Genomic DNA, 14758 nt, shown 5'->3' with positions numbered 1-14758 from the left:
TTGGTAGTAATGTCCCCTTTATTAATTGATTATCCTCTTTATCTTAGTCAATTTAATTAAAGGTTTTTCAATTTTATCTTTCCAAAAAACCAAGTCTTATTTTCATTGATACTTTATATTGTTTTTTATTTTCTTTTCATTTATCTCTGTTCCAACCATTTTTTTCTTCCTTCTTACAAATTTTGGTTTAGCTTTATCTTCTTTTTCCTATTAAGATGTAAAGTTAGATTGTCAATTTGAGATCTTTGTTCTTTAAATCTGAGCACTTGCTAGTGTAAGTTTCTGTCTTTTTCTGTATCAACAAGTTTTGCCATGTTGTGTTTATATTTTCATTTGAGGATATTTATTATTTTCCCCTATAATGTCTTCTTTGGTCCATGGGTTATTTAAGAGTATTTTTAAGTTCTATATATCTGTGGATTTTCCTGTTTCCTCCTACAGAAATTTCATTTCTAGGTGCAATCCATTTGGTTCAGAAAGGATACTTACATTTTTGCTAAGGCTTGGTTTGTGGCCTAAGGTATATTCTATCCTAAAGAATATTCCATAATCATGTAAGAAAAGTGTGTTTGCTATTCTTGGATGGAGTGTATTATTTATGCCTCATAAGTCTAATTGGTCTATAGTTTCTGTTCAGGTACTCCATTTATTTTTTGATCTTCTGTCTGGTATTCTCTTCATTACTGAATATGGAATGTATCTCTCCTACAATTATTTATACCTGTACATTACTCCTTCCAATTCTATGGATATTTGCATCATATATTCAGAAGCACTGGTACATTGTACATATATGTCTATAACTTTATAACCTCCAGGAATTTATATTTTTATCAACATATAATAGTTATCTTTTGTAACAGTTTATGACATAAAATCTGTTTTGTCTGATATTATGCCAATCTCTACTCTCCTTTGGTTATGAATTGCCTAGAATATACTTTTATATTCTTTAATTTCTATACTATGCAAATTCTTATTTCTAAAAGATTCCTTAATAGACAAGAAATAGTTGTATCCTATAATTTTATCAGTTCTGCAGATCTATTTTTTTAGACTTTAGTACATTTGCATTTAACTAAAAGGAAAGACTTACTATTGCCATTTTTCTGTTTTCTGTATGTCTGATATTTTATCCTCTTACTGCCTTCCTTTGCATTTAGCTAATATTTTGGGATACATTTGATTCTCATTTTTTGCATAAATTCTATTGATGTTTTCTTGTGGTTACTAAGGAAACAATATCTAAATTTCTAAAGTCACAAGACTCTATTTGAAATTGATGTCAGCTTAACTTTAGTTTCATAAAAATTTACCTTTTTGGGCATATTAGAGAAAATACATGTTCCTTCTCTTTCTGTTCTTGGCAGATCTCACTTAACATAATGTTCTCCAGGTCTATCTTCTTGTGAATGACATGATTTTGTTCTTCTTTATAGCTGAGTAGAATTCCATTGTGTGTATTTCCCATAATTTTGCAATCCATTCTTCTGCTGATGGAGACCTAGGTTGGTTCCATATTTTGGCTATTACATATTGTGCTGCTATGAACATGGGTATGCATATGTTACTGTAGGAGTATTAGGAATACCAGAGGGACTCCAGATAACGAAGGGGAAACTTCAGCAAAGCTAGAATGGAAGGGTAGGAGATAAAGAAGGCTGAGGTTGATTAATGGAGGAACTACATCCAAATATGTGTAAAAGTATGAATGTAACATGGTTAACCTGGACACTCATTGTTGCGAGGGGGGAAAGGGAAGTGGGGGAGAGGGCACCAAGCACAGTATGAATGTATGCCATTTTCAGTATGTTCCACATAAAAATAAAAAAAATTTAAAATTCACCTTTTTGTATTTCTGGCGTCCTAATTTGGATTATTAATCCCACAAATTACATCTTTTATGTTATGTATGCTTTAACATAATTATGCTTTTGTTTTAAAATATTATAGAAAATAAATGTGGAGTTATGAACCAAATTATACTAAAACTGATTTTTACATTGGTACATTTATTTAATTTAAACAGATTACTTTAGATTTTTATATGACTTAGAGCTATTATCTAGTATGACTTTGTTTCAATGTAAAAGTCATCCTTTAGCATTTCTTTTAAAAACATTTCCAGAGGTATATTATCTTATTTTAAATATTTTTAATTGCCTCCAGTTCCATCCATTTCCCTGAAAATGATGTAATTGAGTTTTTTTTTTGTTTGATGGCTGAGTAAAATTCCATTGTGTATATATCCCATAGTTTTGTAATCCATTCATCTGTTGATGGACATCTTGGCTGGTTCCATAGTTTGGCTATAGTGAATTGTGCAGCTATGAACATAGATACACATGCATTAGTTTGGTAGTTTGGTTTCTTTTCTTTTGGGTAGATACCCAACAGTGATATTGCTGGATCAAATGTAGGTTTAAGTGAGATTAGTCAGTCACAAAAAATAAGAAATCAGATGCTTTCCCTAATATGTGAGAGTTAGGGAGAAATGGGTCAGGAGAAACTCTTGAAAGAGGAAATCCTATAGAGGAGCAAACAAGACAACCTAAAGGAGGAGAAAGGAGGGGGGAAGAGAAAAATCTCTAAAACACACAATGTACTTAAACATATAGAAGTCAATCACTAAGCCAAGCAAGGGAGGAAGGGATGGGGAAGGAATGGGGTGGGAATTGGGTAGGGGTTAAATCAGCGATGAGTACATGTTTGTACACACAAGTTTTTTACTCCAGTAAGTTGTATGAATATAATGCACCAATAAAAAAGGAAAAAATAATAAATAAAATAAAATAAAATACTAAGGAAAGTAAAAATAAATAAATAAATAAATATTTTAATTGACAAATAGCATCTTATTTTTTTGTGTGCAACATCATGTTTTGAAGCATAACTTTTAAACTTTAATATTGTGTAATGGTTAATCTAGCCAATTAAAAAGTGTATCACCTCACATGATTATATTTTGTGGCAAACACTTAATATCTACCCTACTTTTCAAGAATACTATATGTTTGTATTGAATATCATCCCCTTGTTATAAATAAATCTTTTGCAACTTATCATTTTCACCAAACTGTAATTATGTGTCCTTTAATCATCATATTTACAATTATGTTCATACACCTGGTGCACAGAGTGACATTCCCTTCATTCTCATGTGTGTTATATGTGTTAGGTTCAGTGTGGGAATGGCACATGTTTTTTGTTCTGACCTAGCCTCACTCTGTGTGTGTGTGTGTGTGTGTGTGTGTGTGTGTGTGTATGGCACTGGAAATTTGACTCAGAGGCATTCTACCTCTTAGTTACACTCTCAGCTCTTTTTATTTTTTGTTTTATTTTCATAGTAATTATAATTTAATTTGTAAAAGTTAGCTAATTACATACCTAAGCATTTGTAGCTATTCTCTATTTTTCATTTTTGAAACAGGGTCTCACTAGGTTGCTGAGAGTCTAGCCAAATTGCTGAGACTGGTCTCAAACCTGTGATCCTCTTGTCTCAGTTTCCCACATACTGGGATTACAGGTGTAGGCTACCATCCTGACCTGGCTTTTTTTTTCTAAAACCGGTGCTTTGTGCCTGAGCTTCAAAAGAGGGGCTTTCCCAGCATCCCTCCTCCTGATTCTTATGGCAGAAAGCCAAACTCTGCCTTTTATATGAGGATCTTCTTCCCCTCACCCAGTCATAGGTGGCATCCGATGGTATTTGTATAAGATCCTGAGCCCAGAATTATTTCATGCTCCAAGAAAATATTTTTTTTCTTTATGCTTTCAAGGCACAACAGAAAATATTTTCTGCCCTATACCTAACTGGTTATAGCTTTTGCTGCAATGAAGAGGAGTTTGAATTTGCATAAGTGAAAATGGGAGAATAAGAAGCCAGGTGTAGAGATGCACACTTGTAATCTCAGCATTAAAGAGACTGAGACCAGTAGATCGAGGTTTGTGGATAGCCTCAGCTACTTAGTAAGGCTCTTTGCAACTCAGTAAGACCCTGTTTCAAAATAAAGAATAAAAAATAGGGCTGGGAGTGTGACTTGGAGGTAGAATGCTCCTGGGTTCCATCCTCAGTGCCATAAAGGAAGGAAGGAAGGAAGGAAGGAAGGAAGGAAGGAAGGAAGGAAGGAAGAGAGGGAGGGAGGGAGGGAGGGAGGAAGGAAGAAGAAATGGGATAATAAGAACCTGTGAAAATTATCTTTTTCATAACTCTGGAAATTCACCACAACCTTGCAACAATCTAAGGAGCAATTACTCAAGAAAAGCAACTTAATCTAAGAACCATGAACTAGAAAGTAAACATAAATTTGTATTGAGGGCACAAAGAGCTCCTTATAAAGGCCCCATTTTCATCCTCTGAATAATTAAAAAACTTCAACTAGACTATACAATCTCTAACAGCAATACTCTAGCAGTGACACTATTTCTAATAGAATTATAATATTCATAGCCTTCCAGAAAAAATGATAAGTTTTATCTATAATATATAATTAATCTCATATAAGCAGTGAACTTGGCTACCAAATTTAAGCCGGTTTTCTAATTCACTAGCAAAATATTCATCCCTAAAACTACTGAATTACTAAATAGTTCATTAGTTTATATGTGTTTTATATTTAGTTGTATGATACTGGCACAGTTTATATACTCACAATTCTGTTTTTCAGTAGTTAGGCTTTTTTTCCATTTTTTTTTCTGTTAAAAATGTTGCTGTAGTGCCAGGCATGGTAGAAGATGTCTGTAATCTCAGTACATGAGAGCCTGAGACAGGAGGATTGCAGGTTTGCAACCATCCTCAATTACTTAGTAAGTCCCTCCACAACTTAGAGAGGCCTTGTTCAAAAGAAAACAATAGGGCTGGGGATGTACCTTAGAAATATAATGCCCCAGGGTTTCATCCCCAGTAACACACAAAAAAGTTTCTATAGAGTCTGAGATTGTTTTCAGTGGTAGACTGCTTGCCTAGCATGCAAGAGGCCTGAGGTTTGATCATCCAGCACTGAAAAGAAATTATTAGGAGAAACATTATGTTTCATGTACCAACAAAGTAAAATTGCCAGGTCACAGGGTATGTGCACACCAACTTTATTTGATATTGGAACATTGTTTTCCAGTGCAACTTTTAACAATACACATTTGTACTAGTCATGTTTAAAAGTTTCTCTTTTTTAGGTACATCACTAACACTTGGGCTTCTCAAACTTAAGATTGTAAATCTGAAGAATGTAAAAAGGGACCTCATTCTGTTCTTAATTTTCATTTATTACTGAAGTTGAGTATCTTTTTCTTATATTTTTTGGTATTTAGTTTACCTAAAACAAATGTTGAAAATAAAATAGTTTGCATAAAGTAAAATTCTTAATTACTTTTTTATTTTTTAATAAATTTTTATTAGTGCATTGTAGTCATATGCCTTAATGGTATAAGAGACTTGTGGAGATGTACATGCATACATCACCCAATTAGCCCTTACCCAATCCCTATTTGCTTCCCTTCCTCTCCCTCCTTCCCATGCTGGGTTTCATGATTGACTTTGATATGTTTAAGTACATCATGTTCTTTAAAGAGTTTCCCTCTTCCCTCCTCCCGTCTCCTCAGATAGGTCACCTTAATTGCTCCTCTATAGGGTCCCTTCTTCATCTAGAGCTCCTCCTGTTACTCATTTCTCCCTAGTTTTTGCATATTATGGAAAGCATCTGATTTCTTATTTTTTGTGACATTTCCCTGTGAATTCCATAATTTTTTTCTTCTTTATGGCTGGGTAAAAGTCCATTGTGTACATATCTCCTAATTTTTTAAAATACAATTTTATCTCAAAAGGTAGGACTTCAATCAAAATTTTGTAAAATATCATAATCAGAATCATAGATATGTGATACTTCTTGCTGAAACTAATATTTAGATTAGAAAAGACTTATACACAGAAATTTGCCAGTACTCTGTGATATATTACATATCTCTATAGGAGCAGGAATTTATTTATGCAATTGTGGTACCATGAAACTTAAGTACTATGAAATGTTCCTTATCCTTACTATTATCACCTCCCTTCTTCTCCTACCCTTTATTACTTCAGGAAGATACCAAAGTCATGACTTAGCAAAATAGATAAAATCAGATTTCTTCTTCTTCCCACATATTTCATCTGGTTCCTATTCATTCAAGAATCAGTGTACAAACATATTTAGTGTTCATATATTGAATGTCCATTTTAGCATTCTCATAAAATTAATGAGAAAAATTAAAATTGCATTGCATTATAATCACAATGTAAATAAAAATCTAACCTTTACATAATAGAATAATTCATTTGCGATCATCTTAGTTCTTAAGCAAATAGTATACCATTTAATATGAATACAGACTAAATGTATATGTATATACAAAGAGATTCATACAGACATGAAAAAATGAATATGATTGTTCTTTAGTTTAAAAATGTTATAGTTTGATATTCCCAATAAAAATGCATATTTATATGTAGCAGCAAATAGAATTTAGAGTCAATGAGTCCAACTAAAAATCATAAATATTTTGAGCCTTTTCTTAGTGAATAGATTCTTAAAAATCTATGGTTAGGTACAATAACCCCAATCTAACCCAGCCACAATTTCTGCCATTGTGTTAGAAGAATTCTTAGTTCAAGGAAAACAATCTTAGCCTTATCCAGATGTAAGGAAGTCAGAAACAGAAAAATCAAAAACAAAGAGCTCACAAAGTAAATAACTAGATTTATTGTTTGAAAAAATACACCTGAAAGTAACAAATAGTTTTTTAACCTTAAAAGGGACCTACTAGGGTTACCAGATAAAATACAGAATGTTAAGAAAAATCTGAAGAATTTCAGATAAAAATAGTATAAATATGTCTTTCACGATATTTGGGACATGTTTCAAATTTTGTTGTTTATTCTGAAATTGAAATGTAGGTGGTCATTTTGCTCTTTTTGACAAATCCAATAGTTCTAAACCTACTCCAAGTGAAGAAATAAATATCTAAATCACTGTATTTATTTGTACTTCCTCAAATATTTCCCATAATAAAATGTCATACTGACAACTCTTCTGATTATATCACATTCTATCAAGAATAACTAATTTATGGGAGACTTATTAAAAGTTAAATTTACTAAGCTCAAGATTTTTCCCCAAATGTTAGGTGTTCCCTATTTTCAAAAAAAAAAATTGATAACTTCTGCAGGTATAATTGGCCACAATGCTTACTGAATTAATGGTAAATTTGGAAAAAACATTATAGTTTCTTAGAGAGCAGAACTATTACACAAATGGTGTCCTTGGGTGACCATGTGAAATAAATTCTTTGATATACAAGTTGTGGCTTTTTTGCTTCTCTTCTATGGCAATTAATCTTATTTGCAAAACAAAAAGAAATCCTACTTAAAAAGTTTAATATGGATATATTAGTCCTCCTAAGCTGCTTCGAATCCTGTCTCGGAGCTCTATAGCACTGCGCTGTTGGAGACTTGTTTTAATAGTTCCATAACATATTGCCAAATGTCCCCAAATATTAATTTTCAGATACTTGAAGTGTTTTCCTTCTCTTTTAGCATTAGCTGTGAAACAGCTCTTTTATTTTCAAACGACTTCAAAGTTAATTGTATTTTTTCTCTTCAAGTGTTGAAAACTTGGCAAGAGTGTAAAAGCAAAAATGAGGGGCTATTTTATAGCTTAAATGCTGATCTGCCTAAAAGGCACTGGGTCTTATTTGTTTTAAAAAAAAAAACCCTTTGCTCTTTGGAAGACAAAAATGCTCACTATGTCCCTCTTTTAAAGGAAAACATTCAGTCTTTAAAAGTAGCAGAAATGAGAGAACATCATAGGTTCCAAGTGTTAGATGCCAGGCAGAATAGTCAAGTTATCAGGAGGCAAAGGTGGGAATTGGAAAGTAGCCTTCAGAAAAATACTAGAAGTAAACTCTAAAGCCAGCAGGAGAAAGGGCAAAGGTGATTCCCCTCGAAGTTTAAGTCCTGAGACATATGCTTAAAGACAACAGAGGGTATCATTATTTCCCTGTATGTTTTCTCTCTCTCTCTCTCTCTCTCTCTCTCTCTCTCTCTCTCTCTCTCTCTCTCTCTCTTCTCTCTCTCTCTCTCTCTCCCTCCCTCCCTCCCTCCCTCCCTCCCTCCCCCCCCTCTCTCGGTTACTGGGGATTGAACCCAGGGCACTTTACCTTTGAGCAATAGCACCAGACCTTTTTTTTTATTTTATTTCATAACTGAGTCTTACTGAATTGCCAAAGGTCTTGCCAAGTTACTGAGACTGACCACAAAACTGTAATCCTCTTTTCTGAGCCTGCCAAGTACTCTAGTACTGAGATTACAGGTGTACACTACAATGACCAGCTTCTTTCTATACTTCTTGCTTCTCTAGTTGTGCTTGCTCTTTGATGCCTTCACTTACCTTTCCCTATAGCTGGGCTATAGCATAAGTTAAAACAACACCAGCACCTCTGTACAGTAGTTAGCATAGCTCCCCCACAGACCTTAATTCTAGCATAACTTTATGGAGAAACAGCTGAGAGCGGATTAGAGCACATTTGACACACAGTGCTACACTGCATGAAAAATAAAATCTTACAAAATATACTTTTAAATTTCAGTCTCCATTACTCAAGTTTGCCAAATATCCTGAAGTTCACTTACCAGACTTTTAAAGTAGGATCTTATACTCTTAACATGGTCAAAATTCCAGGTCAGACTTTGAGAACTAATTCTCTGATGTTAGTCTATATTTCATTTCACATTCTAGAGATTTCATGCATCCACCAGTTTAAATAAAATTTAAATATGCATTAGTTGTGTACATTTTAAATGCAAATAGTTAATATTAAATGGAAATATAGGTTAATATTTAAGCATACACAAAATGATTATTGTATAGATTGAAACAATAGAGATCATTCGCTCACTGAAAAGAGTGAATTTCCACTGTAATCTCTGACCTTCTGCCTCTTTGATAAATTCTAGGAGATAAGTGTAGCTAGCTGGAGTGTTCGTCAGCTTTATGTTTGTTGTTGTGGAAAAATACTTGGCATAAACAACTCATAAGAAGGAAAGAAATAAGATACAGTGGTTCATACCTGTAATCTCTAATTTGATTCACAAAAATATCCAACTATTCCTTTTCCTTCTCTTTTCCTATGAGGAAAGAGTACACAAGATCCAGCTTTCTGTTTGTGCATATCAAGACAAATGCTAGAAACTATAAAGTACCTCAAAGGCTAATTTGATCCTAAATATTACTCACTCATGTTTGCTAGTCTAAATTTGTCCCTTTATTCATTCTTAGTAAGCTAAGATGATGAAGCTTACTTTAAAAAAGACTTGTTTTCTGCTGGGCGTGGAGGCGCAGGCTTGTAATCCCTGGGCTTGGGAGGCAGAGACAGAAGGATCGCACAGGTTCAAAGCCAGACGCACTGGCTTAAGAGACCCTGTTTCCAAATAAAAAAGTATAAAAATAGGTCTGGGAGTGTAAACCGGAGGTAGAAGGGTTTCCAGGAACCCCAGTACTACCAAAAAAAAAAAAAAAAAGACTTATCTGGGTCTTGTTAAAACAATTACCCATTTTGGCCATTCACCTCAATTCCAAGATGATCTTATTTCAATTAACCAGTAGAGATTTAAGATGATAACCTAAGGGAAAGGGGAGTGAGTCATTTTGGAAGGAAATACTCTAGAGAGATATTACAAAAATGTTCTTTACCACAATTCAATCTTTCTTGTACTTCAGAATTAAAATGGGTATGCTTGTCATTGTGACCACTGAAACATTAAATATGCCAGTGTTTTGGCCTCCTCCTTTGTCCTGTATGTATGTTTATTTCAACAGTTTCATCTAGTTTTTATCCCCTATCAAACTGTTTCATACTTTTGAGGCAGGACAAAAACTTAGGAATAGGAAGGGTTAAAAGAAAGACTATACATTAGAAACAAAAACTGGGACGGTTAATAAGTTATAAGATTAACAATGACTAGGCAAGGACTATGGAAATTTATACAAAACTCAGCCTCTTCTGTGGGCCTCATTCTGAGAACAACTTGTGTAAAGAAGAGGGGAGCAAAAAGTGTCATCAGATAATGATTCAAATTAAGGACTGAAACTGAGCAAAAAATACTGGGTCCCCAAGACCAAATTCTGACTAGTCACAGAAGAGTAGATGGAGAACCATGAGAAGGGATAAAAGCTCAACTCATAAGAACTTCAGTAGTTACTTCTTTTGAGAACCTCCTTCCTGTACAAGAGCTATTCTGTCTATTTTCTATCTTTACCCTGGCTTACAAATAATCTTTCATATTTCTATGCCTTTGGTTAGTCCTTGGGCTTTTGTTGAAATCTACTAAACAATAAGAAGACATGAGCATATCACTTTCCTTTTCTATAATTCAATGAAACTATAGAAATAAGATATTTGTGTAAAGCTAAGGTATCTAAAAGATTATCTTAAAAGCAAAGATAATGTATGATAAGAAAATCTTATGAAGATAAATAGCAACTGTGATATATATGTATATTCAAAGATTGCCATCTTTGAATAGCCACTAGATAATATATACACCATAATTTATATTTAATCAAGTTGAAGTTTCAGAGGAAAAAATTTGCCTTCAGTAAAGAATGGGTAAAAATATTTGTGAGTCAATTCCTGCCACCAGGAGGCCAGAGAAAATGGCTTTAGAGTGGTACTAAAGAAGAAAGTCTTGATCATCTTAGAACAGAAGCAGAGAAAGCAGGCGATCACAGTCAGAGAGAGCAAGAGTTTCCTCACTGATTTAAGAAGGATAAAGAACTGAGAAAAAAAGGTAGAAGCAGAATCACAGAAATCACTGTAAGAAATTTTTGCTGGAAGAGAAACACACAAAATAGTCTATTTAGTTTTGAAAGCAATAGATGAAAAGAACCTTGGCAGCTTTGAAAAAACTACATATTAAAATGTTCATTTCCTAAATCTCATTTAATTCTGCATGAGTGTGCTTTTCTTAAAAAAGTCTTTTGTACATTGGATGTAACCTTTAATGACCCGGTCCACGGGTAAAAAAGAAATGAAAAGATCAATCTGTTTTCCTTGCTAAGAAAAATAGTGTTTATCAGTAACTATATAATCTAGTAACTACTGATGGTTATCAGAAGTAATTTATTTCTGGTACATTCCAGAACGGAACATATAGGGGAATACTAAAAAACAAAAAAGAAAAAGAACATTTTGTGGCTGACAGAAATACTACTGATAGCTATGAAAAATGATGCAGCAAAAATGCTTAACATTTAAAAGTACAACCATTCTGAGAGGACAAAGAAAGGGAGGACATGAAACGTATACTATGCCATGCCCTGCCTAAACCACATTCAGCAGCACACCAAAGGGCCAGGTGTTACTCTGTCCTTGCTTACCTCTTGCAATCTTATGTTTTGTTGGTCTTTCCCGATCACTCAGTCTCCAGCTATGATGAAAATCAGTAAAGATCTTTGTATAAGTTTCTATCAATTAGTACCTCTCCCTTTACCAAATCAAAACTGTTAACATTCATTTATTATTTTTTATTTGTTGGCACATTATAATCTCACACCATAATATAATCAGTGATAGAGACATATATGCACACAGCACTTGATGATTCTTCAGATTTCAATACATGTTGGATTAAACTTGCTTCCTATTGTACAATCAAGGTAAATGATGGACAGATGAATGGATGAATGAATAGATGGACAGGTACATAAACAGAAACAGATAATAGTTAATATAAATATTAATAATATATCATAAATGTAGATATATTATTCAGATAGATATCACAAATGTAGATATATTAATCAGATAGAAGGCAAACATTTGGAAATATGCCATTTTGCTAAGAAACATTTTCTCAGAAATAACATCATTTAATCTTATTATCTGACAAAATGAAGGGACAGTACAGCTAGGAAGAAGACATTGAAAACAAAATAACATAATGTTCTTATTGGAATTTTTCATCAAATGTTCTTGTCATCTCATAAAAAATAAAGCACCTAAGGAATTATTGGGAAGCATATACGGTCCCATACTGAAGCTCCTCTACAAAGTACATGGTAATAATGTGGCTGACTCAAAACTTTGAGGATTGCCATCTTGAAATAGTCAGCAGGGAATAGATGTGATGCAATTTTTATTGGGAAGGACTCTTTGCCATGCTGAAAATAAATGATTTGGTGGTTCCCACCACTAACTGGGGGATGCTTCATTATTAAGTAGTTGATGCAAATGGACCATTTCAGTCTCTACACAGAACTAGCCCTGGAGGCTTGTGATGACTTTCAATTAGTTATAAATACTTTATTGAAAACACATCCAGAACCCGGGCATGGTGGTGCACGCTTGTAATCCCCGCGCTTGGGAGGTGGAGACAGGAGAATCACGCAGGTTCGAAGCCAGCCACGCTGGCTTAAGAGACCCTGTTTCCAAAAAATAAAATATGTCTGGGAGTATATCCCAGAGGTAGAAGGGCTTCCAGGAATCCTAGCACCACCAAAAAAAAAAGAAAAGAAACACAACCAGACCAGACTCTACGCTAACAACTTCTTAAGGTATGCTATATATATATATATATATATATATATATATATATATATATATGTTTTATTGTCTTAATTACATAAAATATCTTAACATGTTTTATGTATCCCAAAATTATAAAATCATATTTTCATATCATTATCACTTCATTATAATTATCCCTTTAACCAGATAACATTTACTGCAAAAAAATTACTACTCAATGTTTTCCAGGAAGATAGCAACTGAGGGAAGCAGTAAATAAAAGTCCTAATGACATTCTATCTCTATTGCCATGAAAATGGTATCGAGAAAAGAAACTAGTATAAATTTGAACAACTCAGTGAAAATTGAAAGGCAGCAGAATGGCTGGGCATGGTGGCACATGCTTGTAATCCCAGCATACAGGAGGGTGAGACTGGAGGATCGCGGTTCAGGACAGACTCAGCTACTTAGTGAGACCCTGTTTCAAAATAAAAGAATAAAAAATGGGGCGGGGGTGTAGCTCAGAGGTCAAATGCCCCTGGGTTCCATCCCCAAACTCGCAAAAAAAAAAGAAAGAAAGAAAGAAAGAAAGAAAGAAAGAAAGAAAGAAAAAAAAAAAAAGGCAGCAGAACAAAGCTAGAAGAAATATTGGAGAGCAGAAAAGTACCCCGTCCAGCTCCAGCCATGGAGACCATGGCAATGCTATCTTTCCTCATCACCCCAGGACAGCCATCACTGCACCTCTGGAGACCTCCAGCAAAAAAGCCAATGACATAAAACAAAGTAGGTAGCCTCAGCTCAGTGGGATTGTAAGGGTTTGGCTCCTTCTATGCGGATGCTGCCAATGACTTGCAACACTGGCAGCCAAGCTCAATGCATCCTACAAAGATCCAGAGTGGCACTCAATAACACCATAGGTGAACCAGGCATCTTGGAGAAAGACTGCCCAGAAACGCTGCAGGGATTCACACAGCAAGTGATAGACTTGCAGGGTCTGAAACTGCATGGCCTAAGAATTTGCAGTTCCCCCTTCTGAAGGTGGGTATGGAGTCAACTGTTGGGGTCAGCCCCCAAGGCAAATCAGGTAAAAAGGCTCACAGTGCCCAGGGCTCAGAGCCCTAGTGAAACATCCAGAGATTACCACAGACCACCCAATTGTGGAGATTGTGGAGAAGTTAGATGAAACCGGCTCTAGGTGTGGAGAACCACAGAGTCCTGCATTTATATTGGGTCTAGTCCCTGTAACACCCACTGAAGACACAAGCAGGTAGAGATGGGGGCTTAGCATTGGAGGATAGCATGGACACCTATTTTTAACACTAGTTCCAGCCCCACTGAAACCTGGTGCTTGTATAGACTGAAAGAATCTCTGAGACAGGTCACTTCTGAGAGTTCAGAGACCAAACCTTGCAGCAGGAAAAGTCCCAGTGGCACTAGGTGCCTGCACAAAGATAGACATCAGGACAGGGTCCCAATCATTGAAGGAGACAAAAAAACAGGCCTATAAACTAACATCATTACTATAGGTTATAGAAAAAATGAGAGTGCTTGGAACATGCTTGAGAACCTAATATAGAAAGTGAACCTTCAACAACTGAAAGAATCCACAAAGAACCACGAGGATTTCAGGGGCCAGGTATGCTCAGTATTCATATATCTGTAAAATTGTTTCATTTTTCTTGTTTTATTTTTGTTATTTTTTGTGTTTATGCCTTTATTTTTGCTCTCTACTCCTTTTACAAGCTTCTTCCCTCATACATATCTACTCTCTTCTCTACACCCCTTCTCCATTTTTCTATTCTTTTTCTTTTACTTATTTTATATTAAATCCACTCCATATCATTATACAAAATACATTACACTGGATACTAAATTCTTACTACATATTCACTATCTCTCATCTTTACTATATATTACCTTACCAAACTCAAACTCTCATTCTATTCCAAACTGCTATTTTATTTTTTCTTGCATTTACTACCTCATCAGCTTCCTCATCATCCAACCTTCACCAATAAATACAACACAACTTGACCAGCTGACACCTACAGAGTGAGAGAAGTACATCAAAAGCAACAAAGATACAAACTTAGAAATCTGAAATCATGAGAAGGAGAAATAGCAAGGAAGCAATGCAGTCCCCCAACCCCACATTAACAGAGCAGAACACATTAACAAAACAGAATTGCAGAGATCGCCAGAAGAACAAATCAGAAATTTAATA

The sequence above is a fragment of the Muscardinus avellanarius genome (genome assembly GCF_963383645.1).
Source record: "Muscardinus avellanarius genome assembly, chromosome: X".
In the NCBI taxonomy this organism is placed as follows: Eukaryota; Metazoa; Chordata; class Mammalia; order Rodentia; family Gliridae; genus Muscardinus; species Muscardinus avellanarius.
This window is presented reverse-complemented; position numbering follows the sequence as displayed.